At 59.2% G+C, this 13,997-nt stretch overlaps 1 pseudogene; it reads left to right on the top strand.

Moving 5' to 3' along the window:
- Nucleotides 1-768: 768 nt before the first annotated feature.
- Nucleotides 769-11,868, top strand: LOC116420431 (annotated as a pseudogene).
- Nucleotides 11,869-13,997: the final 2,129 nt, after the last annotated feature.

A 13,997-nucleotide genomic window follows, 5' to 3' on the forward strand; every position in this document is an offset into this window, starting at 1 on the left:
TGGGCCCAAAATGGCCCAGGGCGGGAAGGAGGGAGCTCTGCCTGGCAACTTCCTGCCATGTCACCTTCCACTTCCCTTAAAGGCTCCCCCAGGGTGGCCCTGACCCTCTTGGAGGAGCAGGGAGGAAGGAGGAGGAAGGGGGAAAGAAGGAGGTGGTCCCCGGAGCCGCCTTCATCCTTGAGGAGCGAAACGAGGGCCCAGGGCTTGGGGGAGGAGACAGGGGCGACAGGCAGAAAGGGGGAGGGAAGGGGTGGAGAAAGGAGGACAGGAGGAGGGACAGAAAGCAGCCCGACTTCTGGCCTTCTGCTCGTGTGCTTGTCCCAGAGTTCCCTGCTGCAGGTCCCCTTTCTCCCTGCATCCCTGGCACTCCTTGGGCTGGGGAGCAGAATTTAGCCCCTGAGTGGTGGGGTGAGGGAGGCCCAAGGAGGGCCGGAGCCCAGCCAGAGTGGACCGGGGCTTGGGGGCCCTTAGGGGCCCGGAACCAGCGCTGCTCAGGTCCCCAGCCCCATCCATCCCTTTTCCTCCTGCAGTGGGAGGGGCGATGCCCTTCCAGTGGATCCGTCGGGGGTACCAGTCCAAAGGCCAGGCCCCCCCTAAGTGGGCAGTGGGGCAGCCAAGGCCCGCCAAGTTGTCGGCCCCTGAGCTGTCCCCAGGCTGCCTGCCATGTCCACATGCCTGGCCCGTCTGCCGCCACCGGCCTGCCCGGGCCCCAGCGGGCCTCGGCCTCCAGCCCGCCAGCCGTTTGGCCTTTGGCAAGCAGGAGGAAGAATGAAGAGGTCCAAGGCCCTCTCTGACAGCTACGACTTTCCCACAGACCTGCAGGACAAGAAGGAGGGTGCGGGGGAAGGGGCCGTGGGGGGCCATGGGGGAGCCCTCCTTGGCCCGGGATCCCTTCCCGGAAAACTTTTCTCCGAAACTTCCTTTGGTTCCTGCCTCTTTCTTTTCCCTTTTCCCTTTTCCCGCTTTCCGGCCGGTTTTTCCCCTTTTTCCCCCTTCCCCTCCCCGCTTCTTCCCTTTCCCCTCCTCCTTTCTCCCCTGGGGAGTCGGAAAGGGAAGAACGGCCCAACCTTCGAGGGGCAAGCCGGCCTCCGGACAACCCGCCAGGTCCGGCCCATCGGCTTTGGTGACCCCTCGGCCTGGGGCCGCAGCGGCCGGATCACCTGTCCACCACCTCCGGGGAGTTCTCCCAAACCCCATTTCAGACAAGACCTCCTTCAAGGCAGGGTGAGGCCGGGGCTGCCCCCACCCCTCCCCTCGGACCCTTTGGCGCGGCCTGGTGGGGGGCCCCCAGGGGCCCTTGGGTGGGGAAACCCCCAAGAGGGAGGCCGGGGGACCCCTTAGCCCTTTGGCAAGGCCCCCCGGGCCTTTCCCCAATGGGTATTCATTCCCCGCCGTTCCTTATTATTGGACGGGCGGGGTTGGGGTTGGGGAAGGGCCTTGGGAGGAATTGCCCCCTCCTTTCCTTGGACCAAAACCCAGGTGGCTGTTCCTGTCAGGGGAGGGAGTTTCCATCCAGGGTTTCCGGGGCCCTTTACCAAACATCCGTCCCGGGGTTTCCCCATGGTCCTTGGGAGTTTGGGGGAGGAGGAAGGGGGCAGGGGTGGGAACCGTCTTCCCTTCGGCCCTTCGCTGGAACCCCAGGTTCCCCCCTCTCCCCCTTCCCCTGCCCTCTGAGGAACAGGTGAAGTTCCCAGGAATTCCATCGATGAGGCCCTGAACTGCCCAGTTCCCGGGAGAGGGAAAGGAGGAGGAAGAGGAGGAAAGGAGGACGAGGAGGGGAGGGAGGAGGATGAGGAAGGAAGAGGGAGGAGGGAGGAGGAGGAGACCAGGGAGCCGGGGCGAGGGAGGTCTCGGGGCCCCTCCCAGAGCAGGCAGAGACCCGGGACCGGGACCACCATGGAACAACACGGGCACCTCCTTCAACCGGCCACGCCTACCTGGATGAGGCCAGGGCCTTGTCCCCCTTTCCCGGACCACCCGCTGGTGGGGAGAGACTCCCCCGGCCCGCCTCTCCCACCCCCCATCCCGGGGCCGCCAATGCTCGGGAGGGGAGGACGTGGGGGCCCGCCGGGGCCCCTTGCCTCAATGCAGAGACTTCCGTCCTCGGGCCCCACCTTCCACCGCTGACCCAGCCCCCAGCGACAGCTCCGGCGGGACCTCAGTGACCGGCCCGGCCGGGGCTCTATCCACCGGCAACTGGGCAACTATGAGGCCGGGTGGGGACCCAACAGCCCCCATGGAACCTTACAGCACCCGGGCCACCAGCCCGGGGACCCCTCACCCCCTCCGGGCCACTATGGCCCCCTGAGGCTGGCGGCCTGGGAACCCCCCCACCCCTGGGCCCGCCCTCAACAGCAGCGGTCCCTCTGGGGGCAGCAGTGGCCGGGATCCTCATGGAGCAGCCCAGCCCGGGCCCGGTGGCCCGGGGCGGTGGCGGGCGGGCAGGCGGGGCGGCGGGCGGGCGGGGTAAACTCTGGACGGGGGCCCGATGGCGAACAGCACCACCAACCAAAGGAGACCTAATTGCAGCTCAGGGTCTTTGGAGACAGCCTGCGTGAACCCCCCCTTGTTTGTTTATCGGGGAAGGCCAGGCCCCGGGACTCCCGGCCTTTCAACTGTGTTGGTCCAGGAGCGGCACTACCGCATAGGCCCCCAACCTGTTTAACAAGTGGGTTCCGGCCTTCCAGGTCGGCCCAAATCCCTCTCCCCCGGCCCCCCTCCCTCCCCCCGGCTGCCTTCCTCCCCCATTCTTTTCCCTGGCCCCTTCCCTTTGCCCTTGTACGCCAAAGGGGCTTCCCAACCTGGATAGTTTTTCACGTAACCAGTCTCTGGGGACCTTGGACCTTGGCCCGGTCCTGTGTTGGCGACCTGATGGGCTGCTCCCAGTGTGGCCTGGGGTGCATACAGAGGCTGCCAACAGGCAGGAAGTCTGTGCCCCTGCACGGCCCCAGACACCCAGCACCCACCAGGGCCGCTAAACCGCCCGGCAAGCCAGCTTCTCCGGTTGGAAATTGTGTTTCCCAGGAAACCCGGAAAAGGGCATTCAGTACCTGATCGAGCGGTGGCCCTGTCGGACCCCCGTGGGGTTTGGGCCCATTATCCTGGAGCCGCAAGGGTGGGCCAGATGATTGGGGAGTTTCTGGGAAACCGGGAAAAACACCCAACAGGGATGTGCTCGGTGAAGGAAGGGGTGGGAGGGAAAGTGTTGGTCTTGGGTGATCCCCTGCCTTTACCAGGTGCCTCCCTTCCAGCCCCGGGCCCTCGGTTTCTTCTACCAAAATGTGGGTGGGGAATGTCAGTCTCAGGTGCTTCCTGCCCAGCAGGGAATGGGCTGGAAGGTGGGGAGGAAGGGGGGTTGGGTGAGACTTTCCCCCACCCCTTGGCCCATTGCCCTTCCCAGGTTACCAGCCAGATCCTGAGGGGGAAAATGGGGATGGGCTGACGGCCAACTAAGGGTGTCCCCTCTTTCTCCGGTCCAAAATAGTTGCGTTTGATGAGATGGATTTCTCCTCCATGGATCTGGATGACGCCCTCAGAAGGTTTCGTCCCATTCGAGTGCGGGGAAAAAAAGTGGGCGCTCATTGGGGCCTTCAGGTGCCCGACACCTCCCATCCCCAGGACAGCAGAGGCAGAGGCGGGGGACTTGGTGTGAGAACCGGAAAATTTAGTGGAGGACAGGCAAGGGGAACTGCCCCCTACCCTCTCCTCTCTCTCTGGGGACTCGGTGGGAAATCGTGTCTTCCCTCCTACCCTTGACACCAAGAAAGAAAAACCTCCAAACCAATCAACAGCATCCCCCAAAACGCCCCCAAATCTGTGTTTCTAGCCCTAATCCCCCAAAAAAAGAAAATTTTGTCGGGAAAACCATTTGTTTTTTCGAAAAACCCCCCGGGGTTTTTTTTTTTTTTTTTTTTTTGATTTTCCCCCCTTCCCCCTTCCCCCCCCCCCCTTCCTTCCTTTTAAAATTTAAGAGATTGTTTTCTAAACTTGTCATTTAGTTCTTTTTTCCCCGAACTGGGTCTCCTTCTTTTCAGACAGTTGTGGTTCAGTCCCACTGCTGATCAGAAGGCACTTTGAGCTACTTTTATTTCATTGGTCTTGTTCATCCCTCCTTAGGTCAGCCCTTTCCAGGCACGCCATGTTGATGTTCTCCCATCTGCCCCTGATAGGTTGTTGTCTTCAGCTCAGTTATCCTCAGTTTTAGCAATTCCAGGAGGTTGCCCGGTCCCCTAACTTAGGCACCCATCCCCAATGGCAGATTATTCCCTTGGTTGCCAGTTCTTGGTCATCCAAACAGAACTGCATAAACCTACCGTATGGGTCTTTTCCCACCTTCGGATCTTTTGGGTCTAATTTTAGTACTATACCAAATAGTATTGGGGCAAAATAGCCCATTTAATCCCCAAAAGTCCCTCCAACAAGTGTTGCCCTCTTGCCAGTCTGACAGAGGTTAACTTTTCAATTGGGCCATTGTCAAACTTTTTCTTCCCTCCCCGTCATTAACGTTTGGATCTCTTTGAAAATCTTGTTTTGTACTATTTCTAGAATGGCCCGGGTCACAGGGCTTTTTGGGAGGAAAAGGGCTGAACAGAACTATAAGTCTTATTCTTCTTAAAGAATCTGGGGATGGGGAACCATGGGGTAAAGAAAGAGATGGAGCCGGGATCAGGGTGGGGGTGGGGGGACTCAGAAGCACCTCCTGCTCCCGGGGTGTGACGGGGCTGGGGTCGGGAAACCACCTCTCCCCTTCCATGGAAAAGGGTCGGTCACTCTGGAGCAAGGGTGACACATATCCTTCCTTTCTTCAGCAGCCAGCGCTCTGTGTGTCCCGGCTCTCGGGAGGCGTTTCCGAACCCAAACCATCTTCATCTTGGCCTTTGCCATCATCCTGCCAACACGGACATGTACAGCCCCAATGTGGGAAGCAAAGATGAAGCCTGAAGATTTCATCAAGAACCTCAGAGGTATGGCAGTGCCGCCTGATTCCCTGATGGATGTTGTTGGACTGCTCCTTGTTTCCTGTTGGGCCTGGTCCTCCTCGCCCCACCACACGTGATCTCACAGGCACCCTTTGGATGACTTGGATGTAGCGGAACAAGGAGTTGTGTTTTTTTTTTTTTTTTTTGGCTGAGCAATTGAGGTTAAATGAGTTGCCCAGGGTCACACAGTCAGAAGTGTTAAGTGTCTGAGACCAGATTTGAACTCAGGGCCTCCTGACTAAAGGGCTGGTGCTATATCTACTGCACCATCCAGCTGCCCCAGATCAGTGAGTTTTAATGAGGAGTGGGATGGTTTACAGATCCTCTGCCTCCCAGGGCCAAAGCTGAAACCCTCAGCTTTCCCACTATAAAATGGTCCAGTTCTAAGGCCCTAGGATCTAGTGACTGAGGCTGGCAAGTCTTGACAGGAGAGCCATTGGGCGCTTGCGACCCACTGTTGTTGACTCCCCTCTGGCCCTCAGCTCCCCATCTGTAAAACGAGAGGGGAATGACTGAGACCCTTAAGCGGCCATCTTACTCAGACGTTCGTTGCCCTGACCCATTTTCTCAATCTGCAGACGTCCTTCTCATCTGACCTACCTGCCCCCCAGGTGGCCCTTTATCTCGCCTCTCACATCCACTCTCTGACCAGTAATCCCCAAGCCCCACCCCTGGCCCAGAAGCTCCAGTGGCTGCCTAGTATCTTCACTCTGGCTTTTCCTGACATGGTCCCTTCCTGTGCAACTCGGTGGTGACCTGCACTGTGCGCTCACTCCTTGCCATTGCCTCTGACCATCTTGGCTGTCCTTCAGAGCTAAGCTCGAATGTCACCTTGTGGTACCTAAAGGTTTCTTCCTTCCCCAGCCTACCCGCATCTATTTTGTATAAAGAGAACAGTGCCTGGCATATAGCAAGCATTTAATTAATACCAACTGAGTACCTGCAACTTGCTCTACACTGTGTCAGGGGCCAGGAATACAAAACTGGGAAAGAGACAAGAGGGATACGGCCATATCCAAATCTGTAGAGAGTAACTGGAAGTAACTTTAGCCGTGTAGTCCGAGGCGGTCTGGGAGGGAATTGGGAACGGCTCTTTCCACAAGGTGACTGCTGAGTTAGGATGGGAAGAGGGAAAGGAGATGATGTTCCAGGCTTAGGGTTTGGGACAGAGGTGAAAGATGGGTGCCAGGTGTGAGAGACGTGACAAAGAGACCATCTTATCGGAGACTGAGAAGGAGATTAACATCCACTGAAACCGGAAGGAATGGGTGATGGAGGGAATCCCAGGGCTTTCATCCCCTGCCTGGCCATGGAGGCGATCGGGAGCCCCTGGGGTCTTGCTGGGCCCCACGTGTCATATGATCAGACCTGTTTCTTAGGAAACACCGTGGCCGTATGGAGGATGGCATGGGGAGACTAGAGGCAGACAGCTCCCCTAGCAGCTGCTGCAACAGTTCAGGGTCCAGCCGGTGTCCCAAGAGAGAAGGATGGGGCCAGATTCAAGAGCCACCCCACAGACTCTGGATATGGGAGGCTAAGAGACAGCGACAGGCCCAGAATGATTCCTAAAGGGGAGCCTGAGGAAGCGGGAGATGGCATGGTCCTGGCAGTCACAGAGCAGGGTCACAGAGAAAGGGCATGAGTTCTGTTTTACACACGCTGAGTTTGCAGATGCCACTGGGAGGCAGTGGAGCTATGGGAATGGAGGTCAGCAGAGAGCGGGGCTCTAAGTAGATAGGAGAATCATCTGCACGGAGATGGTCGGCCAATCTGTGGGCATGGGTGAGACCCCTGGTGAGGTAGGACAGAGGAGCAGGGGATCTGGGACCTGACTTTCTAGAAAGCCTCCAATTAGAGAGAGTAACCTGGAGGAGATGGAACAGGATCGAGCAGGTAGGAGAGCCAGAAAAGAATGCTAGGAAAACTGAAAGATTGCGGAGGAGCGGAGGGGAGTGAACCCTGTCCAGAACTGCAGAGGGCTCAAGAAGGGCGCTGCTGGAAAAGGGGCAAAGGGTGGGCAGGTAGCTGGGTGGTGACTTGGAAGAAAGTCATTTCTGTTGATCAGTGGGGCTGGAAGCCTCTCTGTGGAGGGAGTGGAGGAACGGGTACGGATGCTCCTGATGGGCCCAGAGGGATCCTGAGCATTGGGCTGTGCTCATGCTCCCTCCAGGGGTCGACAATGGAGAAGACATCCCTCGGGACCTGCTGGTGGGCATCTACCAGCGCATCCAAGGCCGTGAACTGAGGGACCAATGACGACCACGTGTCCCAGGTGCAGGCTGTGGAACGCATGATCGTGGGGAAGAAGCCAGTGAGTATCAGGAACTAGGCCCGGCTCGGTTACCAGCCCAAACGGACTGCCAGTTTGGCCTTCACTCTTGCCTGCTTGAGGAGAACCTGTGAGCCGAACAGAGGCATCTGGGGTCGCCATTGCCCTGATCTGCCTCCTCTTGGTGCCCACTTTGCCAGGTCCTCTCCCTGCCCCACCGGGCGCCTGGTCTGTTGCTGCCAACTCTACGAGGTGCCCGACCCCAACAGGCCACAGAGGCTCGGCCTTCACCAGCGTGAAGTCTTCTCTTCAACGACCTGCTTGTGGTACGATCAATGGGGAAGTGGGGGAGGGGACGGTCAGAGGGGGCGCAGGCACATCGAGTTCTGTCACGGCCCTGCCCTGCGAGCTCTCTGAGTCCTGGCCACAAATTGCTTTTCGTTTCCTTCCCTGTCCCCACAGGGCGGGGCCTTGTGCTTTCCCAGCTGCCTCAGACTTAACATTCCCACAGTCACAGACCCTGCTCTTTTTGGGTGGAATCTTAACAAGATTCTCAACTTGGGTCCTTTTGCTGGTTAAAAAAAAAATTTGCTCTTTGGGTTTTTGCAATACTAGAATCTCCCAGAGAGAGGCAGTGTGGTACCAAGCATTCCCTCTTCCCTTTTTGTTACCCACTCCTTGAGCCTTGAGTCTGGCCTGGAAACAGGAATTTGGGGCTGATGGGTGAAAGGCCAACACAGCAACTCATCGAACCCCTTGAACAAAGAAAATGCCAAACGAAATCCAACAAAGAGACGGAGTGTGTTCAGCAGCAACACGTATCACCATTTTATACCCAGGGTCCCCCACCTGGCTACAGAACGGGCAGTGGGGCAGGCCTGGGGGAGGGGGAGGGAACCACTGCACATTTGGTGTGAGCGTGCGCCCTCTGGCTGTTCTAACCCCTGTCCTGGGTTCTGCTTGTCCTGTGGCGCCCTCCCAGCAGGGCCCTGCCCCAGCCCAGTTCCCCACGTGGTTTCTGGTGCCAGGCTCCCACAGACAAGCCTGCTCGGAGTCATGAGGCAGTGCGGTGCCTCAGTGTCCAGTGTCTACGGTTCCTCCTTTCTGCTTTGCCAAGTAGAAGGGTTACGGGGGGCCAGCCCCTGGGATCGGAGCAACAAGGAGCTCCCTCCCTCCCTACTACAGTCTTCTCTCCTACGCCACAGGTCACCAAAATTTTCCAGAAGAAGAAGATCCTGGTGACGAAGTTTCCGCCAGTCTTTCCCCTGGTTGAGATGCACCTACAGCTCTTCCAGAATTCATGTGAGTGCCCCAGGACCTCTGTGGGAGGGACAGGCCTGAGAAGGAATAAGAGTCCAAAGGTGCAGTGGGGAGGCGGAAAAGCCAGTCCAGCCGGGAACTGTCGCCACAGCCGAGGCAGGCCCGCACTTGTGAAGAGATAGACAAATGAGGGGGTCGGAGGCGGTCCCAGCGATGCAGGAGCCGCTGCTCCCCCACCACACATCTCCGTGTGGTCGAGGAGCAGAGTCTGGCTTTTGGACAAACTAACGGGCCCCTTTACTGAGTGCATCTTAGCTGAGCTCTGTCTCTCTGCCAGGGAGAAGGAGAGGCACAGAGAACAGGCCAAATGTTCTCCCACTTGCCGAGACAGACAGAGAGAGGGATGGAGCTATTTGGCCGCTTCTAGGATGAGTGGAGGCCTGGAAGGCTCGGCCCCTTCCTGGGAGAGGATTTCTGAGCTCAGGGAGCAGTGGGTCAGGTCTGCTCCGCCCCAATGATGCCTCACATCCTTCCTTTTCCTCTCCGGACCCTGCCAGATTACCAGTTTGGCATCAAATTGCTGTCTCAGTGCCGGTGGGGAGCGAAGGTGCTCATCATATCTAATGCGCCCAGCCTCAAGACTGGCTGCTTTCACCTCTGACCTCCGGGAGTCCATAGCTGAAGTGCAAGAGATGGAGAAGTACGCTGGAATGTGAGTGGCTCCTCAGGGGGGCTGGCTGGCCTGGTTTACATAACCGTGATGGGGTTTCTCCCACACCTTTGGCCACGGCAGGAGGAAGTGGGCCCCTACACGGTCGGAGGCCGATGAGACAAGGAGAGGAGACGGGCCTGCCTCCTGCTCCTGGGGTTTGAGGGAGCTGAGGTCTCCTGGGGAAAGGGAAGACTCTGAGACAAGGAGCTGGCAGGTCTCTGGCTCACCATGTTGGATCGCTTGAGGGTCACTCAGGGCCTCTTCACCAAGCTGGGAGATGGGAATGTCCCTCTGAGTCTCCCAGAGTCTGTTGAGGCTGCCTCTCATCAGGGCACATTGCAGACCTGAACAGAGAGATGGCAAGATGGTAGATGTACATATAGATGAGAGAAACACAGAGACAGAGGGAGGGAGGGAGAGACAGGAGAGAGACAGAGAGAAGGAGGGAAGGAGAGACAGGAGAGAGAGAGACAGAGACAGTCAGGAGAGAGAAGGAGGAGAAACAGAGAGAGGGAGGGAGGAGAGAAAAGGAGAGAGACAGACACAGAGATTAAGATTAAGAGATTCATTTGAGCTACAAATACCTCACAGGGGCCAATAAGTGCTGAATCTCCTGGATCGTTGGGTCAGTTTTGAGACAGCAGACACACAGAGACTAGCTTTACGAGTCTTGAATATCTGTAGGTAATAAAGCGTGTCCCTCACGACAGCACAGGGAAGTTGGGCATCCAGGCCAGATTATGATTTATAGAGCAGGAAGCTGAGGCCTCAGGGAGGGAAGTCCCTTGTTCAGAGCCTGAGTAGGCCAGCCAGGGTTGTGGGCTGAGCCGGGCAAAGGCAACTTCATCAAAGTGAAGGTCTCCGGCGCCTGGTTGAGGAGTCGGCAACATCCTACGGTCGGGACCAAACAGGCAGGATTCTTGGAGGCAGAGTGTCTGAGGCCCTGGGTCCGATAGTCTGGGAGTCTAAGGTTCCAGACTGGTCACCCCCACCCACCCCACCTTTAGGGTCCCTTTGGGACAGTGGCGGCTCGAAGTCTCCTCGGGTGGAAAGCTAGCTGTTCAAGGAGGACCTGAGACCAAGGAGTCCCCAGAGAGGGGAAGGTCAAGGGTCACTAATAAGGGGCCCGCCTCCTGCTCATGCCCACAGCGGAGCTGGAGAAGCAGAAGGGGGTGATGCTTCCCTAACACCTCCCAGCCCGCCGGCTCCAAGGATGCGGTCAATGGCACGTTGCCCGGTCCAGCCTGGAGGACACGGACGCCTCGGTGACGGTCTGAAGCGGAGTGCCCTTAGCAGCTCCCTACGTGACCTCCTCCGATGCAGGTCAGGGATTGCCCCCTGTGGGCTGTGGGGTGGGGGGAGGCATGGGGGGAAGGGGGGTGGAGGGGAAGGAGCCTCCTTCCCTGGGGCCTCCGCCCCCCCTTTTGGCGCAGCCCCCGGGGGCAAAAGGGAGGGAAACGGGAAGGGCCAATGCTCCACTCTGCCCCCTAGTCCTCCCTCCCCTCTCTTCCCCTTGCCTTCCTCCGCCATCTCCATCTGCCTCCGGGAGGGCTAGAAGCAGGGAGGGGAAAAGGGCGGGGGGAGAAGGTCCTTCAGGGTGGAGCCCTGGGTTTGTTCGGCCCTCCCTGACCCTCGGCTTACGGGCACAGGGAAGGGGGCGCAACAGCGGGGATCATTGGACAGCACCATTGAAGTGTGGGGGGTGGCGTCCCCCACCCCATCTGCATGGGGCTGGTGCCTGCCCCCTGTGCCTGTTCCCCCCCCCTTCAGGGGGCCCCGTCCGCTTTCCTTCCGGGGGTTTTGGAAGTGGGGAGAGGGTTTGGGGAGCCCCCGGGGGTCTTCTCCTTCTGTCGAAAATTGGGGCTTCCTCAATCCTACCTCTTTTGTATTTCCCCCAGAAGTTATCTGGTAGGCAGGTGTGGGGGGGGGGGAGGCCCAGGGGGTAGGGGGACCCTCTCCCCCCCTTCCCCATTTCCGAGGTTCCTGGGGGTTAATTTAGAGCTCCCTAGCCCAGGTTCCGCCTGTCCCCCCACCAGGAAGTTAAGGGGCCCTGTAAACCCCCTTTTAGGGGTAAGGGAGGCCCCGCCCATCGTTCTTCCCCTCCTCTGTCCCCTCCTCCCACCACCCCACCCCACCAAACCACCCCACCCTAGCCCCGCCCTACCCCCCCCGGCCCCCAAACCACCTTCCGAGGGTTAAGCCAGGCCCTCCCCCAGTACTGTTAGGCTGGGGGCCAGCCCCCTCCCCACCTTCCCCCAACCCCCCCACCCCCCCCTTCCCCACCACCCCCCCTTGGGTCCCACCCCACCTTCGGGCCCCCCTTTCCCCCCATTTCCCTGGGGACGGGCCCCCTTTCCTGGGCCGGGCTGGGGCCAGCCAAGGGGCGGCGGGTGGTCCCGGGGGTGCCCCCTGCCCAACCCCTTCACCCCTGCCCTTACAGTCCGCCCGCAATGGGTGGTCCCCCCCACCCCCGGGCAGGTCCACCCCACCTGGTGTCCACCACCCAGTGCACCAAACGGGAAGCACTTTATCTTTGGCGGCACCCCCCCGATGATTCCCGTCAGCACCGGAGGGCCCTATGGGGGGGGGGTGGGGGCCACCCGGCCATGCACCCACCCCAGTGCCACTGTGCCTCACCTCGCCTGTGATACCACCCCACCCTTCTACCCACCGCTCCTCCCCTCACCCCCCCACCACCCCACATTCACCCACCCCCCTTCCCCCCACCCACCGCCCAAGCCAGTCACGGCCACCCACAGTCCGCCCCCCGGGAACCCAAGCCCGCCAGCCGTGGATCAGCACTGTCGTTTGAATTAAAGCAGAAAGCAACCGCCACCTTCTGGGTTGGCCTTGATCCTCCCCGGACACTTCTGCCTGCCCTTTGTTAAAAACAAAAAAAAAAAAAAAAGTCCATGTACAGGAAATGAGAGTGTGGCCACCAAAACCCCGCCCCGTCCTACTCCTAGGGGGGGCCAAACCCCTTTCCCTCCCCTGGCAGCCCCCTCCAAAAATGAGGGGTCACCTCCAGATTTTGTTATGATCTTTCTCCCTCCACCCCATGAGGCTGTTCGCTATAAAACCAAAACTTCACCTGGATGGGTGGGTCTAAAACAATCTGGCATCAGCCTTCCAACCTGGGGCCCCCTGCTAGAGCTTTCCTGGGGGCTCTGGTTAACTACCCAATCATTGAGGGAAATTGGGAGGAGAGAAAGAAGGAAAGTCCTCACCATGGTCCCCACCCCAAGGACATGGGAGGGCCTTAAAAACTCACCGAAGGGGCCCCCAGGAAGGTGGGCCATGGAGGGGGCCAGGGCACCCCTGTTCCTCTTCTTGGGGTACCCCCTCCCACATGTTGGCAAGAGGGGGCTGGGTTGGCCGCGGGTCCCTTTCCCCTCCCACCTTGGGTCTGCCTTTGCTTCTCAATCTGCTTCCTCTGAACTCAGAGCCAGGGGAATCTCCTTCCCACCCAGAGTAGAAATCCCAATTTAGGGTTGATCCCGAAGGAAGCTGAATCCCCTCCTCGTCCTCCCCGTTTGATCCCCTCCATCAGCCAATGCACTTTATAGGCGGGAAGTGGGGAGAAAGAATTTAGTTCTCCTCTCCCCAAATGTTGGGATGGACAGGACTCAGGACCCCAGGGTGGGCCCTGGGGAGTAAGGCCAATAGTGTGTGTGCGTGTTGGGGGTCATGCTGGGGGGCCAGGAGACAGTTGGAGCACAGTCCGGGGAGTCCAACAGGCTGGGCGAGACTGGGCTGGCCAGGCTCAGGCAGGACAGGGTTGGGCAGAAGGGGCTCGGACTCGGCTCCCCAGAGGAGCCTCTAGGAAACACCGAGGAATAGGGATGAGACAGGAACCTCGTCTCGTCTGCCCCTCCCTTTACTTTTCTGAAGATGTTTTAAAAAGGGTGCCCCAGAGCCCTCAGCCCCCCCTAAGTTGCATATTTTGTTCTTTCCTGCCACCCTATTGCCCCAGGGGCGGACGGGCAGCCGGCTTGGCCTTCGGGGGCTGGCAGAAGCTTGGGTCCCAAAGGGAAAGGGAGGGGCCTCAATGCTCTTGGCCCTCTTTTTTTCTTTTTTGAATAAAATGAGAGCTTTAAAAGCCCCCTCTCTTCCCTGTGCTCATCTTCCTCCGGTTTTTCGGGGCCGGGGGATTGGGACTGCCAGGGGGGCTGGCCCAGAATCAAAAGCCTGGGGAGGCACTCTGTCCCTTCTGCTTGTTGCCCTGGATTATTCTTCGCCATTTGTTTTCATTCTTCTTTTTCGCCGATCCCCAAAGCCTCCTCAACTGGGGGAGACAACTGAGGGGGCCTAACCTCGCTTCCACTTGGGGCAGGGAAAAAAGCCAGGGGGAGGGGGGGAGGGGGGGGGGAAGGGGAAAGGAGGGGGGGGAGGGGGGAGGGAGGGGAAGGAGGGGGAGGGAGAGAGGAGGGGAGGAGAGGGAGAGAGAGAGAGAGAGAGAGAGAGAGAGAGAGAGAGAGAGAGAGAGAGGAAGGGGAGGAGGGAGAGGGGGGGGAGGGTAATATCCTTCATCCTGGGCTTTTCCTCCTTCCTTCCCCTAACCAGTCAGCCTCCTTACCCCGCCCTTTCTTTGGCCTCCTCCCTTCCTCCCCCCCGGCCGGGGCCCCCCTCTCCCAGCCCCACCCCACCCCACCCCTCCCTTCCCTTCCTCCCCAGTGCCCTGCAGGGAAAAACGTGCAGGCCACGACAGCTCAAGGTCCCTTTTTTTTGCCTTTCCCCAACCTCCCTTCAGGGACTTTTCTCCCGGGCCGGGCCACCG

Source organism: Sarcophilus harrisii, unplaced genomic scaffold, assembly GCF_902635505.1.
Source record: "Sarcophilus harrisii unplaced genomic scaffold, mSarHar1.11, whole genome shotgun sequence".
Taxonomy (NCBI): Eukaryota; Metazoa; Chordata; class Mammalia; order Dasyuromorphia; family Dasyuridae; genus Sarcophilus; species Sarcophilus harrisii.